The following is a 26,814-nucleotide window of genomic DNA, read 5'->3' on the forward strand; positions in this document are numbered from 1 at the left end:
ATTAACAATAAGAACATGGAAGAGTCCAGGAGCTATTTGGTGAGCTGCATATCCTGCTACATGTTCACAGACTTGCCAGTGGAAAAGCCAAACTTCACATGCCAGAAATGCAAGCTTGTGTCCCTGTTGGAGGAAAAGTTGCGAAATCTAGAAGAGAGGTTAACTACCTTGAAAATCATTAAGGAAGGTGAAGAGTTCTTATACAGAGCAGAATTATCTCTTCATGATTCAGAAAGAGAAGAAATTCGAACTGCACCTGACGAAACAGAGGAATGGAAGCATGTGACCCACAGAAGCAGGAGGATCGAGAGGCAGTCAGCACAGATACTGCTCAGGAACCAGTACCAGGCTCACACGCAGGAGAACCATGAAAAAATACAGCAAAATAAGACTTTGCCAGCAATGAATAACCTTGTAAGCCCTCAGAATCCTCCTGGATGGAAAAAGAAGAATGTTGTGAAGAAAAAACGGAGAGTGGTGGTCATGGGGGATTCCCTGTTAAGAGGAACAGAGGCCGCTATCTGCAGACCAGACATAACCTCAAGAGAAATGTGCTGTCTTCCAGGAGCAAAAATTAACAATGTGTCTGACAGGATATCAAGATTCTTCAGACCTACAGATCACTACCCATTCCTGCTACTACATGTGGGGACAAATGACACGGCAAGAAAGGACCTGGAAACCATCTGCAGTGACTTTGAAGACTTAGGCAAGAAAGTGAAAGAATTGGGAGCGCAGGTGGTCTTCTCATCCATCCTCCCAGTGGATGGCCATGGAACAATGAGGTGGAATAAGATTCTACAGGTGAACAACTGGCTACGTCGATGGTGCTGTCAACAAGGATTTGGATTTCTGGATCACGGAATGAATTACCTATACGATGGACTACTTGCTAGAGATGGGGTGCACCTTACGAAGACTGGAAAACATGTATTTGGAAGTCGCCTTGCTACACTCATCAGAAGAGCTTTAAACTAGAACAATGTGGGAAGGGAAGCAAAAGGCCAGAAAAAGCCATACAGCTGACAAATACTATTGAGATCTCTGCTACTGGAAGTGGAAAGGAAGAACAAAGACAAAACAATTTAAATAATAAAAATATGGGAGGAAGAGAAACCAATCACAAACTAAAATGTTTTTATACAAATGCACAAAGCATGCGCAACAAACAAGGAGAATTGGAACTACTAACGCAGGAAAAGGAATATGATGTCATTGGAATCACTGAAACTTGGTGGGACGATACACGATTGGAATAAAAGGCTAAAAGGATACAACTTATTTGCAAGAAACAGACTTGATAAACGAGGAGGAGGTGTTGCATTGTATGTTAGAAAAGCGTATATCTGCACAGAGATTGAAGCTTCAGAGACTGGGAGTTCTGTGGAAACTGTTTGGGTAAGAATACAAGGAGAGAACAACGGAAAGGACACCATTGTAGGCATTTACTAGAGGCCACCTGGGCAAGCTGAAGATATGGATGAACTCTTTATGTATCAAATGACCAAGTTCTCCAAAAAATATGACGTAGTGGTCATGGGAGATTTCAACTATCCAGACATTTGTTGGGAATCTCTGTCAAGTAAAACTAACAGGTCAAGCAAATTCTTATCCTCTCTTGCTGACAACTTTATCTTGTAGGGGAGAAAACAAGTGGATCTGCTACTTTGGATCTAATCCTTATAAACAGGGAGGAAATGGTTGAGGAGGTAAAGGTGGCTGGGACCCTAGGAGGCAGCGATCATGCTATTATAGAATTTTGGATAACTAGAGGAGGAAGACATGTGAAGACTCAAACTTCAAGGTTAGATTTTAGAAAGGCAGATTTTAAGAGACTCAGAAAGAGAATAGGAGGGATCCAATGGCTGGATGTCCTTAAGGACAAAAATGTCCAGGAAGGATGGGAAATTTTTAAAAATGAGATTCTCAAAGCACAATCGTTAACAATCCCGAAAAGTAGGAAGAATGGGAAGCATTTAAGGAAACCAGGATGGATGAACACAGAACTTAAACACATGCTAAAAAGAAAGAAAGAAATGTTTATTAAATGGAAAGAGGGAGGCATATCTAAAGAAGATTATAATGCAGTCTGCAGATCCAGCAGGGCACGTATCAGGTTAGCTAAAGCTGACAATGAGTTAAGGCTTGCAAGAGATGTCAAAAGCAATAAAAAAGGATTTTGGGGGTATGTCAAAAGTAAAAGAAAAGTCAAAGATGCTATAGGATTTTTACAGGATGAAAATGGAGAAATGGTAAGAGAGGATGTTGAGAAGGCCGAACGTTTTAATTCTTATTTTGCATCTGTTTTCTCTCAGAAAGAAGATGTAACATCAACTGATCTCCACTGTCCTTTTAAAGGAATAGAGGAATCTAAGTTATCTGTAAACAGAAAGATTGTGAGGGAATATTTAGCTAACATAAATGAGTTCAAGTCTCCAGGTCCAGATGAATTACACCCCAGAGTACTGAAGGAGATCGTAGAAGAAATTTTAGAACCACTCTCCATAATCTTTGAAAATTCTTGGAGAACAGGAGAAGTCCCAGAAGACTGGAGAAGAGCAAATGTTGTTCCTATCTTTAAAAAGGGGAAGAAGGTGGACCCAGGGAACTATAGGCCGGTGAGTCTGACTTCTATACCAGAAAAGATCTTTGAACAAATTATTAAACAACATGTATGTAAGTACATGGATAAGAATGAAGTGATTAACCAGAGTCAGCATGGGTTTGTAACTAACAAGTCATGTCAGACTAACTTAATTTCCTTCTATGACAGAATCACTGACTGGGTGGATCAGGGAAATGCTGTAGATATAGTATATCTTGACTTCAGCAAAGCATTTGACAAAGTATCTCACACCATCCTTATTGAAAAAATGACCAAGTATGCAATGGACCAGGCAACTGTTAGGTGGATTCATAACTGGCTTAGTGATCGGACTCAAAGGGTGGTTGTAAATGGCTTCACATCCAGCTGGATGAATGTCTCAAGTGGGGTACCACAGGGCTCCGTCCTGGGACCTGTATTGTTCAACATCTTTATCAATGATTTAGATGAAGGAATTAAGGGTAAACTGATTAAATTTGCTGATGACACAAAGCTAGGAGGGATAGCTAATACTAGAGAAGAGAGAGAGAGGATTCAAAAAGACCTAAATAAACTGGAGCAGTGGGCAGCAACCAACAGAATGGTTTTTAACAGGGAAAAATGCAAAGTAATACATCTGGGCAATAAAAAATGAAAAAAGCATATACAGAATGGGAGGAATAGAGCTAAGCAACAGTACATGTGAAAAAGACTTAGGTATACTAATAGATCATAGACTGAACATGAGTCAACAGTGTGATGCAGCAGCAAAAAAGGCAAATACAATTCTGGGATGTATTAACAGAAGCATACAGTCTAGATCACGTGAAGTCATTATCGGTCTTTACTCCTCTTTGGTCAGACCTCATCTGGAATAATGTGTACAGTTTTGGGCACCACATTTTAAAAAAGACATAGACAAACTGGAGCAAGTTCAGAGAAGAGCGACCAGAATGGTGACTGGTCTGCAAACCATGTCCTATGAGGAACGGTTGCAGGATTTGGGAATGTTTAGCTTGCAGAAAAGAAGACTGAGAGGAGACTTAATAGCTGTCTACAAATATGTCAAGGGCTGTCACATTGTAGAAGGATCATCTTTATTCTCATTTGCACAAGGAAAGACTAGAAGCAATGGGATGAAACTAAATGGGTGGAGACACAGATTAGATATTAGAAAAAGCTTTTTGACAGTTAGGGTGATTAATGAGTGGAACAGGCTGCCACGAGAGGTGGTGAGTTCCCCTTCAATGGACGTCTTCAAACAGAGGCTGGACAGACATCTGTCTGAGATGATCTAGTGAATCCTGCTTTGAGCAGGGGGTTGGACCAGATGACCAACAGGAGAAGTCCCAGAAGACTGGAGAAGAGCAAATGTTGTTCCTATCTTCAAAAAGGGGAAGAAGGTGGACCCAGGGAACTATAGGCCGGTGAGTCTGACTTCTATACCAGGAAAGATCTTTGAACAAATTATTAAACAACATGTATGTAAGTACATGGATAAGAATGAAGTGATTAACCAGAGTCAGCATGGGTTTGTAACTAACAAGTCATGTCAGACTAACTTAATTTCCTTCTATGACAGAATCACTGACTGGGTGGATCAGGGAAATGCTGTAGATATAGTATATCTTGACTTCAGCAAAGCATTTGACAAAGTATCTCACACCATCCTTATTGAAAAAATGACCAAGTATGCAATGGACCAGGCAACTGTTAGGTGGATTCATAACTGGCTTAGTGATCGGACTCAAAGGGTGGTTGTAAATGGCTTCACATCCAGCTGGATGAATGTCTCAAGTTGGGTACCACAGGGCTCCGTCCTGGGACCTGTATTGTTCAACATCTTTATCAATGATTTAGATGAAGGAATTGAGGGTAAACTGATTAAATTTGCTGATGACACAAAGCTAGGAGGGATAGCTAATACTAGAGAAGAGAGAGAGAGGATTCAAAAAGACCTAAATAAACTGGAGCAGTGGGCAGCAACCAACAGAATGGTTTTTAACAGGGAAAAATGCAAAGTACTACATCTGGGCAATAAAAATGAAAAAAGCATATACAGAATGGGAGGAATAGAGCTAAGCAACAGTACATGTGAAAAAGACTTAGGTATACTAATAGATCATAGACTGAACATGAGTCAACAGTGTGATGCAGCAGCAAAAAAGGCAAATACAATTCTGGGATGTATTAACAGAAGCATACAGTCTAGATCACGTGAAGTCATTATCGGTCTTTACTCCTCTTTGGTCAGACCTCATCTGGAATACTGTGTACAGTTTTGGGCACCACATTTTAAAAAAGACATAGACAAACTGGAGCAAGTTCAGAGAAGAGCGACCAGAATGGTGACTGGTCTGCAAACCATGTCCTATGAGGAACGGTTGCAGGATTTGGGAATGTTTAGCTTACAAAAAAGAAGACTGAGAGGAGACTTAATAGCTGTCTACAAATATGTCAAGGGCTGTCACATTGTAGAAGGATCATCTTTATTCTCATTTGCACAAGGAAAGACTAGAAGCAATGGGATGAAACTAAATGGGAGGAGACACAGATTAGATATTAGAAAAAACTTTTTGACAGTTAGGGTGATTAATGAGTGGAACAGGCTGCCACGAGAGGTGGTGAGTTCCCCTTCAATGGACGTCTTCAAACAGAGGCTGGACAGACATCTGTCTGAGATGATCTAGTGAATCCTGCTTTGAGCAGGGGGTTGGACCAGATGACCCAGGATGTCCCTTCCAACTCTACCATTCTATGATTCTATGATTCTATGATTCTATGATTCTATGACCCAGGAGGTCCCTTCCAACTCTACCATTCTATGATTCTATGATTCTATTTCTTTGAATATTCCCCAAGTACATATTATATAATATGAGAGTAAGTCACTGGAATTTCAGACACTTGAAAAAACTCTTGTCTTAGATTCTTTTTTCACTGGCTGCCCGGTCTTAAGTTACATCAGTTGAAAATAGAATGAATGGGATCCTATACTATTAGCTCAAAGTTCAAAGGCCACAGCTGTCACACGTCATGCTGTAAAGATACTTTAATTTGCACGAACACTTCATGCACAGAAAATATTAGCAACACAAAAGAATTAATAAGTATTACATATATATTATAGTTCAACTAGATATATTGTTATTATTTTAAAATGTTATACACATAAAATCATGCAATTTTTTCACTTCCTGTGTGAATAAAGAAATAAATCAATTTTAGAGTTCTTTGATCAAATCCTGCTTTGGAATGAAAACTCTAAGGAAATATAAGAAAATAAAATTAAATATCAAATTCATACAGAAACAGAATTATTTAAATATCTTATACATATATTGGTTGGTTCTAATGTAATTAAAAATATTGCTACTTAAATTTATATATATGAAGTTCTAATTTATTAATTAATATATATATATATTTTATAAACGTATATATAAATACAATTATACGCAATCTCTACTTAGACAAGTGTATATATATATATATATATATATATATATATATATGAACTATTAGAAACTATGTAACTACAATTTTACTGTATAAGATTATAAATAAATATTGAGACATTGTATTACATTTTGATACAACATTATAATTGCAGTTTTTCCTTAGCCACTCCCTAAACCAAATCTTCTGTCTCTCTCAAATATCTCCAGGAACGCCCAATTTAGGAAAGACATTTTTCTATCCTTCAAAACCTCAGAGAACTGCCTGTTCTTCTGTCCACATTCCATGACGTCACTGTGAGTTGGTCGTCTCACCTGTCTCTGTCCATCAGTTTCAGCCATTTTCCTTTTTAGAGAATCACAGTTCTGACTGAGAATTAACTCATTCTGTGGAGAGATAGATCTTTGCACTGGCTGATATGGCTTATAACATATATGAAATCTTCTGCGTATTTGATAGAGTTCACTATGGGGATGACTCAGTCTAGGAGAGTTTGATATTGGCTTTTGGTAAGATTTTACCTTTCCTGGTTTTATAAATTTAGCTTGATTTATTTTCTTTTCACGATTCTCATGTTTTCTAACAAAATCCAGCATCTGCGCACATTCAAATAATGAATTTTTTTGTGATGCCATAACTTGGGAAACTGAATTTAGGAATTTGAATTTTTGTACAAAAGTTGTTATCATATGTTGTACTTTTCCATTTTTGATGAGAGCTTTGTACAACCGTTCAAATATGAACATGAAAGTATATGTACATTCCTTCCTACCAATCCTTAGTTTCTGCAGATCTTCTAGTTTGGGAAAATCCTTTGTGACACAAAAAATCAAATATCTTAATCTGTCCGAATCATTTTCCCATCCATTAGGAGAGTCATTTTCACAGGGCATTAAATGTAAACGTCTGGACAATGTCACAGGAATCCATATTTAAATAATTGATTCCTCTCCTCATTGGATAAATCAAACTTATCAGAGAAGCTCTCAAATGTCTCTGAATTTCTACAGGCATGGATTTTGACATCATATTTTGGCATGATTTTGTATAATTTCAGCAAATTTTTCCTCATTTTAATTTGGAGTTGAGCCTGGGTAATTCCAGTATTCTCTGATATTTTTAGTGGCTCTTGTACGTCCGTTCCTCCTACGTCACTCACGTCTCCTCACACATCACCTAGTATGTCGGTTTCTCGTATGTCAGTCATGTCTCCTCCCATGTCAGGTTTCTGTATGTCCGTCTCTTGGTCAGACCCAAGGTCACCTTCAGTTACAGACACGTGTCTTACTTCTTGTTCATTTTCCACATTACAGTCAGAATCAGTATCACCGTCTGACACTTCTACACTATTTTCCTGCTTAGAAATCTCTAACACAAGACTATGAAAAAAATCTACCAAATGTAGAATATTTCTCAATTTCTGTTTGTCTCTATTTACCAATTTAGAAGTTAACTGTAAATTCTGCAATTCACATTCTTTGTATAAACTGAGCCACAAAACTTCTATGTCATCTCCTACATTAACTTTGAAATTAATATTACTTTGTTTAGCAAAAGAAGAAATTATATCCATATTTTGCTTACCTTAAGATTCCTTGGCTTCTCTTTATCAGCACGTCCTGTCTTCAGTTTGTCTGATTCTTTTCCTGTGTGATTCTGTTCCTTGTTAGTACCTCTTTTTCCTGTCTTTCCTCAGTCTGTAGGTCCTTTCTGCTTCTCGTGACAAACTAGTGAATTTACTGACACGTGAACAACAGCTGTTCAGCTCGTCAGGACTCCCCCCTTGTTAACGGAAGAAATTCACTTACTTAATTTAAAAAACAAAAAAACAGGACTGGCTGGCCCACCATTGTAAAATAATACTCATCCTGTATTATTTTTTTCTACTGAGGACTTCTCAAAGTATCAATATCACGATATTCTTATAAAAAAATGTATCTATTTATTCTTGGATTGTCCATTAAAAAGAATCAGATTGCAGCAGGTACATACAATAATTAGTTATAAAGTAATTGTCCATTTGTCCATAATTAGCTTAATTGTTTAATTGTTGAGATTCACACATCTTTCCTTGGATCCTGGCTGGTAAATCATGTCTTTGTCCAGCATGTGTCCAGGCCTACATGTCATCTGCTTCTCAGCATGAAGATTCTGTGTCTTGTGGGGTGGGCAGAGCAAGAGAGCCCCCCCTTTCTGTACCATGGGCTTTTATAGCCAGTCGTATGGACACCTGTTCTACATATGGTAGTGAACCAAAAATACACACATAAATAGCGCATGTCAACTAGACACGATGGCTGAGGCATAGAACTCAGAAAATTGATTATCGATTAACATTCCAAATGAATTTCCATAATTAACCATTTAACATTTCCCGCTTTTTTGAGAATAAAAGGACTTTAACTGAAATTTCTTAAAAGAAGATACATTCATCAATCATTTTTTCTTTCCTTCTTCCTTGGCAATATCATTAAATTTCCATAATAATAATAATAGTAATAATAGTATCAATATCGGATTATTGTTATATAATCATGTGAATTCATGTTATGGTAAGCCGTGACTAATATTCATTTAATATGTATAATTATACTTCCCTATATCTAAATTGAAGCAATCGCGGGTTCAATCGTCATCATCTGATGTCATCGGGTCGTCGTCTCGTCTTCTTCTTGGTTCTTTTATAACACAGTCTTTAGATGAAAACTCTTTTGAAATAAATTACAGCATGTAGATATTGTACAGTCCATAATTGTGTTCATTATTGTTCAGTCCATAAACTGTACTCTTTATTAGAAAGATCATGTGTGTCAGTTGATAAGAAAACAAAGTCCATGGATGAAATGTAGCTTTAATATCTGTGCAGTGTCACCTGGACTTACGTTCGATCGTCTTTGGAATCTTCCGTGTGTCTGCACTGGTCTCGTGTCACTTTTGGAACAGATGTGACGTCTTTGGTCAGTAAAGCAAGGGTTAACTTGACACTTTCCTGCTTTATATAGCACCATAACCAGTACTCAGTCCTTTATATACAACACACATATGCCAGGTATTACCTGTTCACCAGCTTTCATTGAAGAGTTGCAGGTGATAAGAAACCACTGGAACGTGATGAAACTTGAACACAACACAGTACATATAGGATCATCGTCCTCTGCCGTCCTGGTGATCAGTGGTGTGAATTGTATTGTATGTAATGGACACAGTCTATTATAACACTCAGCATTCACACCTGTTACCTTCTGAGACGTCCGGATATCAGTTGCTTCTTCTTGTAACTTTTGAGAATCTCTTTGATTTATAAAAATTAAAAGTCTTTATTAAGATAGAATTCATAATTGCGATGTCTTGATTGAAGTCTACATTCCCTAATCTGATACCAAATCTGGCAGTTTTTCCTAACCTATAATATCACAGCGTACCATAGCAATCAGTAATATCCATCTAATTATTATCAAAATATTAAAATAAATTATGTTTGGAATAATAAACAATAATAGATAATAATTCATTATCAATCAAGTTCTCCATATGATAGAACATTTTTATGTCATAGGTGTAGTTACCTTTTCCAACCCATAGGTGTCAGTGTATTTTGAAAAAACAAGTTTTTATATCTTTATTAAACCAATAATATCAAAGAATGTATACTCCTGAACCAAAATGAATAAATATATGAATGTATGAATGAATGAATAAATGAATGAATGAATTGTTGTGTTTACTCAGAAAATGTAAACATTTTTTTCCTTAGCAATATATATTTAATGAAGCAATACTCTTGTATTAGACATTACTTTATTAAATATTAATGTGTTTTCTCAATTGAGATATTGAACTCAAATAAAATCAAATGAGAATTAAAAAATGAAAAAATAGAAAAATAAGAAGTATAAAGTAAGAATAAAATTTTAAAAATGAAAAATAAAATTAAGAGTAAAAATAAGAATAAAAATAAAAATAAGGCCTTTAAATTTTAATGACAAATGCAGAGTAATTATATTCTCCATAAAAAATACCCTTATATCTCCATTATCTGGATGATTTCATATTTGTCATAACCTTGTACCACCAAAAAATATTAAATTATGCAACTTTGCATGTAATACCCTTCTTAATTATACCATAGTACCTTATTATTATTTCTTCTTTATTAAAATGTGTGGAAAATAAGTATTGATCAAAAGTGATTATGTAATCAGGATCAAAAACACATTTTCCCCCTTAATACCAAAAATATTATATTATAAAATTTATGTATATATCAGAACCAAATTAAAAATAATTATTCTTCTAGAAATATTGTGCATAAATTTCATATCGATGAGTAGCATAGATTTGACTAAAGAGAGGTGTGTACGTATTTAGGTAACCATTAAAAATACTATTATAGTTATTCAAGAATATTATCATGTGGAAAATTATTCTAAATATAAATTTGCTTTGTAAACCATTTTGATGTGTGGTTGCCCTTATCCACTATTAGTTAAATCAAGAAATAATAATTATTAAAGAAATATAGAAATATATATATGTAGATAATACCTAATTATGTATTATAATTTCCTCAGAATTAAATATATTTTTGTACCTTCACATAAAGAAACATTTTTATTTTTTCAAACATACAAACATACGAGGCCTCTGTCACATCAATCACACTTAGCAGCTGCTGATTTACTCATCTGTCACCTTCACTCTGACATTCACAGATCTGTTCAACTCAAACATTCCACATATGAAGTTTTAGATATATATATATATATATTTAACCCAAAATTGTTGTATCCCAATTTATTAATGCGCATTGCCATATCAATTGAATATCTTTATATTTCTTTGAATATTCCCCAAGTACATATTATATAATATGAGAGTAAGTCACTGGAATTTCAGACACTTGAAAAAACTCTTGTCTTAGATTCTTTTTTCACTGGCTGCCCGGTCTTAAGTTACATCAGTTGAAAATAGAATGAATGGGATCCTATACTATTAGCTCAAAGTTCAAAGGCCGCAGCTGTCACACGTCATGCTGTAAAGCTACTTTAATTTACACGAACACTTCATGCACAGAAAATATTAGCAACACAAAAGAATTAATAAGTATTACATATATATTATAGTTCAACTAGATATATTGTTATTATTTTAAAATGTTATACACATAAAATCATGCAATTTTTTCACTTCCTGTGTGAATAAAGAAATAAATCCATTTTAGAGTTCTTTGATCAAATCCTGCTTTGGAATGAAAACTCTAAGGAAATATAAGAAAATAAAATTACATATCAAATTCATACAGAAACAGAATTATTTAAATATCTTATATATATATTGGTTGGCTCTAATGTAATTCAAAATATTGCTACTTAAATTTATATATATGAAGTTCTAATTTATTAATTAATATATATATATATATTTTATAAACGTATATATAAATACAATTATACGCAATCTCTACTTAGACAAGTGTATATATATATATATATATATATATGAACTATTAGAAACTATGTAACTACAATTTTACTGTATAAGATTATAAATAAAAATTGAGACATTGTATTACATTTTGATACAACATTATAATTGCAGTTTTTCCTTAGCCACTCCCTAAACCAAATCTTCTGTCTCTCTCAAATATCCCCATTAACGCCCTATTTAGTAAAGACATTTTTCTATCCTTCAAAACCTCAGAGAACTGCCTGTTCTTCTGTCCACATTCCATGACGTCACTGTGAGTTGGTCGTCTCACCTGTCTCTGTCCATCAGTTTCAGCCATTTTCCTTTTTAGAGAATCACAGTTCTGACTGAGAATTAACTCATTCTGTGGAGAGATGGATCTTTGCACTGGCTGATATGGCTTATAACATATATGAAATCTTCTGCGTATTTGATAGAGTTCACTATGGGGATGACTCAGTCTAGGAGAGTTTGATATTGGCTTTTGGTAAGATTTTACCTTTCCTGGTTTTATAAATTTAGCTTGATTTATTTTCTTTTCACGATTCTCATGTTTTCTAACAAAATCCAGCATCTGCGCACATTCAAATAATGAATTTTTTTGTGATGCCATAACTTGGGAAACTGAATTTAGGAATTTGAATTTTTGTACAAAAGTTGTTATCATATGTTGTACTTTTCCATTTTTGATGAGAGCTTTGTACAACCGTTCAAATATGGACATGAATGTATATGTACATTCCTTCCTACCAATCCTTAGTTTCTGCAGATCTTCTATGTTGGGAAAATCCTTTGTGACACAATAAATCAAATATCTTAATCTGTACGAATCATTTTCCCATCCATTAGGAGAGTCATTTTCACAGGGCATTAAATGTAAACGTCTGGACAATGTCACAGGAATCCATATTTTAAATAATTGATTCCTCTCCTCATTGGATAAATCAAACTTATCAGAGAAGCTCTCAAATGTCTCTGAATTTCAACAGGCATGGATTTTGACATCATATTTTGGCATGATTTTGTATAATTTCAGCAAATTTTTCCTCATTTTAATTTGGAGTTCAGCCTGGGTAATTCCAAAATTCTCTGATATTTTTAGTGGCTCTTGTACGTCCGTTCCTCCTACGTCACTCACGTCTCCTCACACATCACCTAGTATTTCGGTTTCTCGTATGTCAGTCATGTCTCCTCCCATGTCAGGTTTCTGTATGTCCGTCTCTTGGTCAGACCCAAGGTCACCTTCAGTTACAGACACGTGTCTTACTTCTTGTTCATTTTCCACATTACAGTCAGAATCAGTATCACCGTCTGACACTTCTACACTATTTTCCTGCTTAGAAATCTCTAACACAAGACTATGAAAAAAATCTACCAAATGTAGAATATTTCTCAATTTCTGTTTGTCTCTATTTACCAATTTAGAAGTTAACTGTAAATTCTGCAATTCACATTCTTTGCATAAACTGAGCCAAAAAACTTCTATGTCATCTCCTACATTAAATTTGAAATTAATATTACTTTGTTTAGCAAAAGAAGAAATTATATCCATATTTTGCTTACCTTAAGATTCATTGGCTTCTCCTTATCAGCACGTCCTGTCTTCAGTTCGTCTGATTCTTTTCCTGTATGATTCTGTTCCTTGATAGTACCTCTGCTTCCTGTCTTTCCTCAGTCTGTAGGTCCTTTCTGCTTCTCGTGACAAACTAGTGAATTTACTGACACGTGAACAACAGCTGTTCAGCTCGTCAGGACTCCCCCCTTGTTCACGGAAGAAATTCACTTACTTAATTTAAAAAACAAAAAAACAGGACTGGCTGGCTCACCATTGTAAAATAATACTCTTCCTGTATTATTTTTTTCTACTGAGGACTTTTCAAAGTATCAATATCACGATATTCTTATAAAAAAATGTATCTATTTATTCTTGGATTGTCCATTAAAAAGAATCAGATTGCAGCAGGTACATACAATAATTAGTTATAAAGTAATTGTCCATTTGTCCATAATTAGCTTAATTGTTGAGATTCACCCATCTTTCCTTGGATCCTGGCTGGTAAATCATGTCTTTGTCCAGCATGTGTCCAGGCCTACATGTCATCTGCTTCTCAGCATGAAGATTCTGTGTCTTGTGGGGTGGGCAGAGCAAGAGAGCCCCCCCTTTCTGTACCATGGGCTTTCATAGCCAGTCGTATGGACACCTGTTCTACATATGGTAGTGAACCAAAAGTACACACACAAATAGCGCATGTCAACTAGACACGATGGTTGAGGCATAGAACTCAGAAAAAAGATTATCGATTAACATTCCAAATGAATTTCCATAATTAACCATTTAACAGAGACCGCCTGGGAATGCCAGATGCTGTAGGCTTTTGCTTTTTCCTTCCTTCCACCAGCAGGGGGCACTCTCTTTTATGCCTTTTTTCCATTCCCCTTCACAAGTGCACACATTCATTCTCTTTTCTTTTTTTCATTTGCTTTCTCTCTTGCGCTATTTCATCTCTGCAAAATACCAGCATCCTTCTGATCACCGTGGGCCTCCAGCATTGTTGCTTCTTTACTTTTAATACTAGGCTCCTTTTCACCAGGACCAGCGTCTCCCGGGTGGCTGGAGGCAACCACCGGTAACCCCAAGCAGAAGACCTTTGCAGGCAACACGACCCTCCCCCCTGAAGAGCAGCTCAAAGTCACTGGCAACCATCTCACCCTCTTCCTTCATTCACCCCTGGACGTCTCGCTCCGCCCTCAAATTTCGGGTCCAGCTTGCTCTTTCTGTCACATTACCGCGATGAAGGGTTTAGCCTGCAGGAGACCCTGCGCCGAGCCATTTTGAAGAAACCTGATGCGGCGGGTGAATCACTGCTAAACAAACCACACCTGTAGGGATGGCACAGCCTTTGCATGGACCCTTCGGAGCCCGCCCCATCACGGCCAGATTGCTCGCCATCAAGCGATTCTGAGAAAGGATGGCCGGGCGATGGATCGAGCAGCGTCTACTGGCCATACCACCTTGGATACGCCCGATTTCGTCTGATCTTGGAAGCAAAGCAGGGCTGGGCTCAGACAGTACTTGAATGGGAGAAAACCTGGGAACACCGGGTGCTGTAGACCATTTTGATGACGTTTTGCCCTACTGCCCAGCTCGGCTAGCATGGAACGGCGCCTTGCCGGACACCGACCTTAAGTACCTTAGATGATGGAAGCCCCAAGGCCTCTGAGTCAGTTGGCAGCTAAGTACGCTACCCCGCTGCCCTTCACGCAGGCCTGACACCGAGCTCCTTACCACGGCTAGGAGTGCTTATTGACTCCGCAGCTCGCCGTGTGGAAATGATGGCGTTAAAAGCACCCGGGGCCGTGAAGGGGCCAGACTTTCAGCAGATGCCCAGGGAAGGTTTTGGATGCCGGCCGCCTAGCGAGGGCCAGCAGAAGTAACATGTTTCTCTGCAAAGAAGCTTGTGTAACCAAGCCAGACGACTGCCAAAGAGCTAACCTCAGTGCAAGGAAGGCAAGGAAGGTAAGGAAGGTGCGGAAGGAATTGGGGAGGGGGGGTGATTTCTGCTAGGGCCCTGAAATCATAAAACAGGCAGGAGAGTCTGAATCATGGTGACGGAGCGGTTGTAGGGGCAGATAGGCGGTGTTGTCACGTGCGAGCACGTGTGCATGCTGGCTTGTGTGTGAGAGTGCGCTTCCTAGGTGTGGCGTGCTGCAGTCAGTCAAGGGGATTGTTCCCTTTCATTAAAAGTTAATCCCCGACTGCAGGCTATTAGAAAGCAACTAACCGCGCTCTACTCACCCTACCCGGGTCTACCGGTGAGTCTCGCCTCTGCTCCCGGCCTGTGGCATTGGCCGTGAAGCTGACGTTCCGTCGACAGCGCTGCAGCCGATCAGTGAGCTCAGCGGCTCTGAGTGGGGCGTTGTGTCTACAAGACCTTTTAAGGAAGCCAGCAAAAAAATTGAAGAGAAGGGAAAGCACAAAAGGACCTGGTCTTGCTGAGCACTGGAAAGGGCAGCCGGCAGCCAGACGTCAAAGTAGAAAAGCAGCAAGTGAGAGGCTTGTCTCAGGCTACAGCCACACCACCCTGAACATGCCCGATCTCATCTGATCTCAGAAGCTAAGCAGGGTTGGGCCTGGTTAGTACTTGGATGGGAGACCACCTGGGAATACCAGGTGCTGTAGGCTTTTGCTTTTTCCTTCCTTCCACCAGCAGGGGGCACTCTCTTCTATGCCTTTTTTCCATTCCCTTTCACAAGTGCACACATTCATTCTCTTTTCTTTTTTTCATTTGCTTTCTCTCTTGCGCTATTTCATCTCTGCAAAATACCAGCATCCTTCTGATCACCGTGGGCCTCCAGCATTGTTGCTTCTTTACTTTTAATACTAGGCTCCTTTTCACCAGGACCAGCGTCTCCCGGGTGGCTGGAGGCAACCACCGGTAACCCCAAGCAGAAGACCTTTGCAGGCAACACGACCCTCCCCCCTGAAGAGCAGCTCAAAGTCACTGGCAACCATCTCACCCTCTTCCTTCATTCACCCCTGGACGTCTCGCTCCGCCCCCAAGTTACGGATCCAGCTTGCTCTTTCTGTCACATTACCGCGATGAAGGGTTTAGACTGCAGGAGACCCTGCGCCGAGACATTTTTTAAGACACCTGAAGCGGCGGGTGAATCACTGCTAAACAAACCACACCTGTAGGGACGGCACAGTCTTTGCATGGACCCTTCGGAGCCCGCCCCGTCACGGCCAGATTGCTCGCCACCAAGCGATCCTGAGAAAGGCTGGCTGGGCGATAGATCGAGCAGCGTCTACTGGCCATACCACCTTGGATACACCCAATCTCGACTGATCTCGGAAACAAAGCAGGGCTGAGCTCGGACAGTACTTGGATGGGAGACCTCCTGGAAACAGCGGGTGCTGTAGACCATTTTGATGACGTTTTGCCCTACTGCCCAGCTCGGCTAGCATGGAACGGCGCCTTGCCGGACACCGACCTTAAGTAACTTAGATGATGGAAGCCCCAAGGCCTCTGAGCCAGTTGGCAGCTAAGTACGCTACCCCGCCGCCTTCACGCACGTCTGACACCGAGCTCCTTTCCACGGCTAGGAGTGCTTATTGACTCCGCAGCTCGCCGTGTGGAAATGATGGCGGTAAAAGCACCTGGGGCCGTGAAGGGGCCAGGCTTTCAGCAGGTGCCCAGGGAAGGTTTTGGATGCCAGCCGCCTAGCGAGGGCCAGCAGAAGTAACATGTTTCTCTGCAAAGAAGCTTGTGTAACCAAGCCAGACGGCTGACAAAGAGCTAACCTCAGTGCAAGGAAGGCAAGGAAGGAATTGGGGAGGGTGGGGGTGATTCCTGATAGGGCCCTGAAAACATAAAACAGGCAGGAGAGTCTGACGCATGGTGACGGAGAGGTTGTAGAGGCAGATAGGGGGTGTTGTCATGTGCGAGCACGTGTGCATGCTGGCTTGTGTGTGAGAGTGCGCTTCCTAGGTATAGCGCGCTGCAGACAGTCAAAGGGATTGTTCCCTTTCATTAAAAGTTAATCCCCGGCTGCAGCCTATTAGAAAGCAACTAACCGTGCTTTACTCACCCTACCCGGGTCTACCGGTGAGTCTCGCCTCTGCTCCCAGCCTGTGGCATTGGCCGTGAAGCTAACGTTCCGTCGACAGTGCTGCAGCCGATCAGTGAGCTCAGCGGCTCTGAGTGGGGCGTTGTGTCTACAAGACCGTTTAAGGAAACCAGCAAAAAAATTGAAGAGAAGGGAAAGCACAAAAGGACCTGGTCTTGCTGAGCACTGGAAAGGGCAGCCGGCAGCCAGATGTCAAAGTAGAAAAGCAGCAAGTGAGAGGCTTGTCTCTGCCTACGGCCACACCACCCTGAACACGCCTGATCTCGGAAACTAAGCAGGGTCGGGCCTGGTTAGTACTTTGATAGGAGACCGCCTGGGAATACCAGGTGCTGTAGGCTTTTGCTTTTTCCTTCCTTCCACCAGCAGGGGGCATTCTCTTCTATGCCTTTTTTCCATTCCCTTTCCCAAGTGCACACATTCATTCTCTTTTCTTTTTTCATTTGCTTTCTCTCTTGCGCTATTTCATCTCTGCAAAATACCAGCATCTTTCTGATCACCGTGGGCCTCCAGCATTGTTGCTTCTTTAATTTTAATACTAGGACCAGCGTCTCCCGCGTGGCTGGAGGCAACCACCGGTAACCCCAAGCAGAAGACCTTTGCAGGCAACACGACCCTCCCCCCTGAAGAGCAGCTCAAAGTCACTGGCAACCATCTCACCCTCTTCCTTCATTCACCCCTGGACGTCTCGCTCCGCCCCCAAGTTACGGGTCCAGCTTGCTCTTTCTGTCACATTACCGCGATGAAGGGTTTAGCCTGCAGGAGACCCTGCGCCGAGACATTTTTGAAGACACCTGATTCGGCGGGTGAATCACTGCTAAACAAACCACACCTGTAGGGACGGCACAAACTTTGCATGGACCCTTCGGAGCCCGCCCCGTCACGGCCGGATTGCTCGCCACCAAGCGATCCTGAGAAAGGCTGGCCGTCGATGGATCGAGCAGCTTCTACTGGCCATACCACCTTGGATACGCCCGATCTCATCTTATCTCGGAAGCAAAGCAGGGCTGGGCTCGGACAGTACTTGGATGGGATACCTCCTGGGAACACCGGGTCCTGTAGACCATTTTGATGACGTTTTGCCCTACTGCCCAGCTCGGCTAGCATGGAACGGCGCCTTGCCGGACACCGACCTTAAGTAACTTAGATGATGGAAGCCCCAAGGCCTCTGAGCCAGTTGGCAGCTAAGTACGCTACCCTGCCGCCTTCACGCAGGTCTGACACCGAGCTCCTTGTCACGGCTAGGAGTGCTTATTGACTCCGCAGCTCGCCGTGTGGAAATTATGGCGTTAAAAGCACTCAGGGCAGTGAAGGGGCCAGGCTTTCAGCAGGTGCCCAGGGAAGGTTTTGGATGCCGGCCGCCTAGCGAGGGCCAGCAGAAGTAACATGTTTCTCTGCAAAAAAGCTTGTGTAACCAAGCCAGACGGCTGCCAAAGAGCTAACCTCAGTGCAAGGAAGGCAAGGAAGGTGCGGAAGGAATTGGGGAGGGGGGGGGTGATTCCTGCTAGGCCCCTGAAATTATAAAACAGGCAGGAGAGTCTGACGCATGGTGACGGAGAGGTTGTAGGGGCAGATAGGGGGTGTTGTCACGTGCGAGCACGTGTGCATGCTGGCTTGTGTGTGAGAGTGCGCTTCCTAGGTGTGGCGCGCTGCAGACAGTCAAAGGGATTGTTCCCTTTCATTAAAAGTTAATCCCCGGCTGCAAGCTATTAGAAAGCAACTAACCGCGCTCTACTCACCCTACCCGGGTCTACCGGTGAGTCTCGCCTCTGCTCCCGGCCTGTGGCATTGGCCGTGAAGCTGACGTTCCGTCGACAGCGCTGCAGCCGATCAGTGTCTACAAGACCTTTTAAGGAAGCCAGCAAAAAAATTGAAGAGAAGGGAAAGCACAAAAGGACCTGGTCTTGCTGAGCACTGGAAAGGGCAGCCGGCAGCCAGACGTCAAAGTAGAAAAGCAGCAAGTGAGAGGCTTGTCTCTGTCTATGGCCACACCACCTTGAACATGCCTGATCTCATCTGATCTTGGAAGCTAAGCTGGGTCGGGCCTGGTTATTACTTGGATGGGAGACTGTAAAATAATACTCTTCCTGTATTATTTTTTTCTACTGATGACTTCTCAAAGTATCAATATCACGATATTCTTATAAAAAAATGTATCTATTTATTCTTGGATTGTCCATTAAAAAGAATCAGATTGCAGCAGGTATATACAATAATTAGTTATAAAGTAATTGTCCATTTGTCCATAATTAGCTTAATTGTTGAGATTCACCCATCTTTCCTTGGATCCTGGCTGGTAAATCATGTCTTTGTCCAACATGTGTCCAGGCCTACATGTCATCTGCTTCTCAGCATGAAGATTCTGTGTCTTGTGGGGTGGGCAGAGCAAGAGAGCCCCCCTTTCTGTACCATGGGCTTTTATAGCCAGTCGTATGGCACACCTGTTCTACATATGGTAGTTGATATGGAATAACGTCTCAGTCTCCCAAAGGATGAGTGCACACACTATCTCTGCAGATTAAAGAAAGTTTTATTGTAGCCACAAGAGCTCTGATCAATATTAGAACAGAACTGCCTCCATTGTATTGGGGCACAATTCTTATAGTATAAATTGTGGGTTGTACATAGTAGGTGGGACATAGGAAGATTATAACATAACCAATCATCTTACAATATAAACAACTAGCATCCAATCATTAGTAATCAGGCGATTACATAAAATACTTACCTATGTACTTATATAATTACTTGATGCAATGTACCTGTTTTGTTGGTCAATGTGCTTTCCCTAGATCAACCTGACCTCAAAAGGGCATTTTGACTAAGATAAGCAACCCCTGCAAATTCCACAGTGGCTTGGGTAAACTTTACATCTTTGCTTAGAGATTATTGATTAATCTTATTATAATTTAGTTGTTTAAGCAGCATATTTTACTACATTGGTTTATAGGAGTGTTAAAGGGTTATATTAAAAGAGATTAATTGATATGGTTTACTAATTTTCCTATCATTTTCCTCTCTCTGATAATAATATTATCACTTGTCACTTACACCTCTACATCAAAGTAATAGTATCTTCTGCCCTCTCTCCGAAAAGGAGGGGGAGGAGCAAGGAGAGGTATTTCAGAATTTTCATTTGCCGGAAGGAGATGAACGTTTAAGACGTTCTTGGGTCTTCGGATTTTGTTTATGGCCCACTTACATAATTTTATGAGCAATATGATGATGAAAGCAAACAGACAAATTTGTAGGAACATGTGACCTACACCGACAATCCATCCTCCTATACCTTTAAACCAGTTAGCAGGGTTCAACCATTGTAACCAACTGCTAAAAATGGTTTCATCATCATGGGAATGTTCTTCTCTGAATCTTTCTTTTAATTCCATGGCTTTGGCGATGTGTTTATCTACTCTGACTGAAAAATTGGCATCTACATAGTTGCAACAGGCAGGACCGATTATCTGACACATACCTCCTTGACTGGCCGTTAAATAGTCCAATACTATAGTATGTTGATTTAGTACTTTTGCATGAAACCGAGTTTGATTGTTTAGTATTAGGATGGCATCGAATACTTCATCTGTGACATTATCAAACAATTCTGCTAATTGTTCAATGTTATGAGAATTGTGGATAGCCAATCCTGTAATTGTGAGAGTGAGTCCAAACTTTGTGTACCATGGAGTGTGTATCAAAGGCTGGGTTTTAGCTCTTCTCTTCTGCATCATATGTCTTGGTATCTGATCAAGGTCTATCTCATCATGGGCGATGGTCCATGTAGCTAGGGTCAATCTTGCTAGGGTACATGTACCAACACCATCATAAGGTAGAAATTTGTAAGCAAAAGTTCCACAAACATAATACATATTTTCTGGAAGAATGATATGTTCTCCACCTAAATGGGATAGTAACCTATAAGAAATTTCAGATGCATACCATATGAGGGGTTGTAACCTCGGGGACGGGCACCAGGGGTGTCTTAGTATTCCTCTTACTGTTTGATTGCATGTATTCGTATCTTCATTATATCCTGAACTATTTATTAAATCATGCAACAAACCTGATGTTCCTTCGGTTAATTCGTATACTAGGCCCCCGAATAGAGTAGATCCTTCATTATTTTCTGATGTATAGGGGACATGACTTGGTAGAAATATAACCTGTAATGATTCTAGATTAACAGGTATGGATCCCAACTCATTATTTGTAATATTAATTCTATTACATCGTATGCTGGTAGATCCTGGACCACATACAGCTATGCTGTGGGGTGTAATGAGGGATAGATCTTGAATCGCTACCCACCATGGTGGAGCTGTCCATCCTGCTATTGGAAGGGACACACGAGTGTTGTTATATCGTGAAGCACTTAGATTTGTGGGGAATGTGAAAGTTTCTTCCAATGACAGGATAAGTTCCTCCATTGGTACAGGAGTAGCTAAGAAAGGCATAGATTTTGAGGATATTGGTGAATGATTGTGTAACGGGTCTGGGAGGCGGAACCTCTGAGCTACTATACAAGGGGGCGGTCCTTGTAAGGGAGCGGGTGGCGACCAGGGTAGACGGGCAGGCAGTCACAGCAGGTGACTGGGACAGTCTCTGAATGAACGGACAGGAGGTCACGGCAAGTGACCGGGGCAGTCTCTGGATGAACGGGCAGGAGGTCACGGCAAGTGACCGGGGCAGTCTCTGGATGAACGGGCAGGAGGTCACAGCAAGTGACCGGGGCAGTCTCTGGATGAACGGGCAGGAGGTCACGGCAAGTGACCGGGGCAGTCTCTGGGTAAAGGATTGGTACGACCTGTGGCGGCAGATGATAGACGTGAGCTCCCAGGTGAGCAGGCGAGAGTCTCTGGATAATCAGGTGGTCACAGCATGTGACGGCGGAGCCTCCAGGAAGACCAACAGACAGGTAGCAGATGAGCGCTCCCAGGTGAGCGGGCAGGAGTCTCTGGACAGGCGGGTGGTCACAGCACGTGACGGCAGAGCCTCCTGGTAGGCTAGCAGACAGGCAGTAGATGAGCGCTCCCAGGTGAGCGGGCAAGCTGGTCCTTAGACAGACTGACAGGAGTTGGAAGGCAGACCGTCGGACCTCAGGCTAGCAGGCAGGTAGCAGGATAACAGGCAGGAATTAGACAGCAGACTGGCAGGAATCTGGCAGGTATCTGGCAGGTAACTGGAAACGGGACCTGAGGGCTGAAGCAGAGTAGTGAACAGTGCTACAACATTGCTCGGGCACCTCCATTTTGGAGGAGGTGCCTTTTATATGGGAGGTCCTCCGGCAATTGGCCGGGGACTCCTTAGGACGGCGCGCGCGGTCCCTTTAAGAGAGGGGGAGCGCGCGCGCGCGCCCTAAGCACACTGCCGGGGAAGGAGCGCGTGCCGGAAGCAGCGGGGAGAGAAGCGCTGGAGGACGCCGCGCCAGGAGCGGGGAGGTGAGAAGGACGGCGTCTCTGCCTAGAGCGGGGCAGAGACGCCGATGCTACAGAGTGCATATCCAACAATCTTTAGTTCCTGTGCGCTTGGCTATAGTGTCATGCATATTTAACAATTTATTGTCCCAGGGCTCTTGTAGGTGTTCATGTAACTCCCGTTTACCTCGAAGGAATTCTCTATCATCAAAACACCAAACTATGCACCGGGCTTCATAACCATTAGGTTTACAATAGTACTCTATACAGTCATGAACATCTGGGATACCTCTTTTCTTCCTCCCTCCCAAGAATGGATCTAGTGGTATTATTGGATTATCAGTATCTGTGGACGTAGAACATTCACTTAAACTGTGTAAACACACCATTATCACCAAAAGACTACATAGGCCTATCACCGCTCCCCAGAGTCTTTTGCTCGCATGTGGTCCATATAACTGCTCATAGAGTGACATCTTCTTCTTTGTTTTATTCTCTTCACGCGATGGAAGAACAGCGCTGGAATTATCTTCAGCTGTTACAGCAGCGACTTAGGTGGCAGCCTGAGAGAAGCGTATTTCTGCTTTGTCTCAGACCACAAAAACTTACTTAGGGGTGCAGCTCAGGGTGTGTGGTACAGATGATGTCAGCTGGATCTTCTTTATCTGGCGCAGATGAAGATGTCGTCTCGGCAGTGGGTTGCACTCTTTTGCAGTGAGATGCGTGGATCCACGTCCCTCTTCCTTCTACCTTAACGCTGATAGGGGTTGTCAACAGGACTTGGTATGGACCTTCCCACCGTTCTGTAAGGGAACCAGATCTCAAGAATTTACGTACCAACACATAGTCTCCTGGCTGCACCTCGTGACAGGACAAAGTGACTTGTGGTTGCTGTAGATGTACACTCTGGGCAATGTCTTTTAGTTGTTTTTGCAAGCGTAAGACGTAGTCCACATTCAAGGTATTCTGAGCAGCCTGGGCAGTTTCTGGGGGTGAAAGTGGGTGATTAGGTATCTTGCCATACAGAATCTCAAAAGGTGATAACTGTAAAAGACCTCGTGGTGTTATTCTGATATCCATTAATACCAAAGGTAGGGCATCTGGCCACTTCATACCTGTTTCTTTACAACATTTTGCTAGTTTCTCTTTTATGGTTCGGTTATACCTTTCCACTTTCCCACTAGCTTGTCGGTGATAAGGAGTATGCAATTGTTGTTTTACTCCTATCATTGAACATACTTTTTGGAACACTTTACCTGTAAATGCAGGACCTTGATCACTAGATATTATCTGTGGAATACCATATCTACACACAAATTCCTTACATATCTTTGAAGCAGTTATTTCTGCTGTCTGTGAGGCTGTTGGATAAGCCTCTACCCACCCTGAGAATTGATCAACACATACCAAGACATATTGCAATCTACCAACTTTAGGTAGTTGAATGTAATCAATCTGCAGAATTTGGAAAGGACCCGTGGTTGATGGGAGGTGAGAAGGTGGGGCTTTGACAGCTCCTCCAGCATTTTGCTGGAGACATGTTTGACAAGACAAACATTTTCTTTTTGCAATAACTGTGAAACCTGGTGCACACCAGTACGTATATACCAAATTTCGCATCGCGGTTTTACCTCCATGGGTTAAACCATGTGCAGCATCTGCTAACGCTGTCAGCAGAGATTTTGGGGCCACTGGTTTACCTTCACCGTTTCTCCAGAGGCCTTCTGAATCCTGGGTGCATCCTATGTCCTTCCATCGGGCCTTTTCCTGAGGAGAACAATTATTTTGCATTGTTTGCAGTTTTTCCCAATTTGGGATTTCAATCACATTCATCATATGGGTGTTTAAAACTTTGCTTGCTGCCGTTTTTGCAGCTGCATCAGCTCTGTTGTTTCCTTTTGCTACTGGATCTTGTCCAGTGGTATGAGCCTGACACTTGATGACAGCAATCTCCTTTGGGAGATTCACTGCATCAAGTAACTGAGCAATTTCTCCTGAGTGGCTTATTGGAGAACCACTAGCAGTGAGAAAATTTCTCATTTTCCATATAGTACCAAAATCATATATTACACCAAATGCGTACCTTGAGTCTGAATAAATGTTAACACGTTGTCCTTCTGCTAGCTGGCATGCTTTTGTGAGTGCAATTAGTTCTGCTCTTTGTGCTGAGTGTGGTGTTCCTAATGCTTCAGCATGGACCACATTGTGGTCATCCACTACTGTAAACCCAGAATTCAATTCTCCTGTGTCTGTTTGCCTGTGGCAACTTCCATCAACGTAAAACACCAGATCTGGGTTTTGCAGCGGTTCTTCTTGTAAATCTGCCCTAGGCAGTGTCAATGTTTGCGTGTGAAGTACACAATCATGTTCATCAGGGCATGCCATTCTGTCAAACTCACTGTCTGTGTCAAATTCACCAGTCTCACCATTCACTCCCTCTCTCTGAGACAAGAGTGTCTCATATGGTAGTAAAGTAGCAGGGTTCAACTGGGAACATCTGCGTAAAGTGATGTGACTTGGCTGTAAGAGTGTCACTTCCCATCTGGTAAGTCTGGCCTGGGTGACATGCTTGGTCCTCTGGCAGTTGAGCAGTGCATACACAGAGTGGGGGACCCATACAATCAAGGAGTGCATGAGAACCAGGTCTGCAGATTTCTCCACAGAAAATGCTGCTGCTACAACGGCCTTAAGACAAGCATGCATTCCTCGTGCAACCGGGTCTAGTTCTGAGCTGTAGTAGGCAATTGGTCTGTTAGCATCATTATGACGTTGAGTCAATACAGCTTGAGCATGCCCTTGTACTTCATGGCAAAAAAGATGAAAAGGGAGAGCATAATTGGGTAAACCAAGAGCAGGGGCAGAGATCAAGGCTTCCTTCAGTTCTACAAAAGCAGTTTGAACTTCCTCTGTATGCTCAAAAGGTTCTGGGACAGTATCTTTGGTAAGGGCATACAGTGGTGTGGAATATAAAGAAAAACAAGGAATCCACTGTCTACAGTATCCAACCATCCCTAAAAACTGTCTCCTCTGTTTCTTGTTATAGGGAATGGTCATATGTTTAATGGCCATTACTCTTTCTGTCAAGAGATGTCTTAGTCCTTTTGTCAAACAGTGTCCAATGTATACTACCTTAGTCTGGCACAGTTGCAACTTGGCAAGTGCTGCTTTGTGTCCGTTTTCTGCTAGAAAGCACAGAAGGGCTTCTGCATCTTCCAGACTCTCATCTTTTGAAACAGAACACAGCAACAGGTCATCCACATACTGAATCAAGATGGATCCGCATGGGAGCACTAGATCTGCCAGGTTGTTACTGAGTGCTTGAATGAAGATGGTAGGTGAGTTTAGAAAACCTTGTGGCAACCGAGTCCATGTATACTGCTGTCCTCTGTAAGTAAAGGCAAAAAGGTACTGGGAGTCAGGGTGAATGGGGATGGAGAAGAAAGCGGAACACAGATCTATGACAGAAAAATAAGAACTATTTGCTGGGATCTGCATTAAGATAGTAGCTGGATTTGGAACGACTGGGTGTAATGGTACAACCACTTCATTTATGGTCCTTAGATCTTGAACCATCCTCCACTGTCCCTTACTACCAGGTTTCTTGATGGGGAAAATAGGACTGTTACATGGACTCTGAATTTTCTTCAACACACCTTGTATCAAGAGTGATTTAATAGTTGGGGCTATGCCAACTTCAGCTTCTGGTTTTAATGGGTATTGAGGTTTACAGGGGAGGATACAGTGAGGTTTTAAGTCAATTTGTACAGGTTGGACATGATTCATGTTACCAACCTCAGTAGAATCAGTATTCCACAATTTAGGTGGGACCTTTGTCAACATTGATTCTACCGCCGGATCCAATATTTTGGAGACCAATATGGTATCTGGACTCATGTACAATAAATTCACTGCATCCTCCGTATGACCCTTGGGTACCTGTAAATGTACTCCATCCGGGGTACAAAATATGGTACAATTCAGTTTACAGAGCAGGTCCCGTCCCAGGAGGCTTATCGGGGCATCTGCTGACAACAGAAAAGAATGTTCAGTTGTAATGGGACCTATACTAACCCTAGTTGGATCTGAAATAGAAAGAAAATTAGGTTTTCCTGTGACTCCAACCGTTTTCAATTTTTCTCCTGTTTTGGGAAGGAATGAGTTATCATTAATTAGAGACACTGAAGCACCTGTGTCAATAAGAAAAGGTACAGTTTCTCCTGCCACTTCACAGTGTAAAACTGGTTCTCTAGAGGAAAAGGAAGAAGT

The 26,814-nt window shown here is 41.6% G+C and overlaps 1 non-coding gene and 4 pseudogenes across 1 annotated transcript; all 5 read left to right on the forward strand.

Annotated features, from left to right (window-relative positions):
- The first annotated feature begins 14,503 nt into the window (after positions 1 to 14,503).
- On the forward strand, positions 14,504 to 14,623 carry LOC141270267 (5S ribosomal RNA; annotated as a pseudogene).
- A 950-nt stretch (positions 14,624 to 15,573) lies between these two features.
- LOC141266189 (5S ribosomal RNA) lies at positions 15,574 to 15,692 on the forward strand. Its single transcript, XR_012320243.1, has one exon. It is a non-coding gene; the product is annotated as a 5S ribosomal RNA (ribosomal RNA).
- A 621-nt stretch (positions 15,693 to 16,313) lies between these two features.
- LOC141270237 (5S ribosomal RNA) lies at positions 16,314 to 16,433 on the forward strand (annotated as a pseudogene).
- Positions 16,434 to 17,366: 933 nt separating this feature from the next.
- LOC141269109 (5S ribosomal RNA) lies at positions 17,367 to 17,475 on the forward strand (annotated as a pseudogene).
- A 604-nt stretch (positions 17,476 to 18,079) lies between these two features.
- LOC141269254 (5S ribosomal RNA) lies at positions 18,080 to 18,199 on the forward strand (annotated as a pseudogene).
- Positions 18,200 to 26,814: the final 8,615 nt, after the last annotated feature.

This window comes from Phyllobates terribilis, unplaced genomic scaffold (assembly GCF_046119375.1).
Source record: "Phyllobates terribilis strain yellow unplaced genomic scaffold, ASM4611937v1 Scaffold_4__5_contigs__length_816908805, whole genome shotgun sequence".
Lineage (NCBI taxonomy): Eukaryota > Metazoa > Chordata > Amphibia > Anura > Dendrobatidae > Phyllobates > Phyllobates terribilis.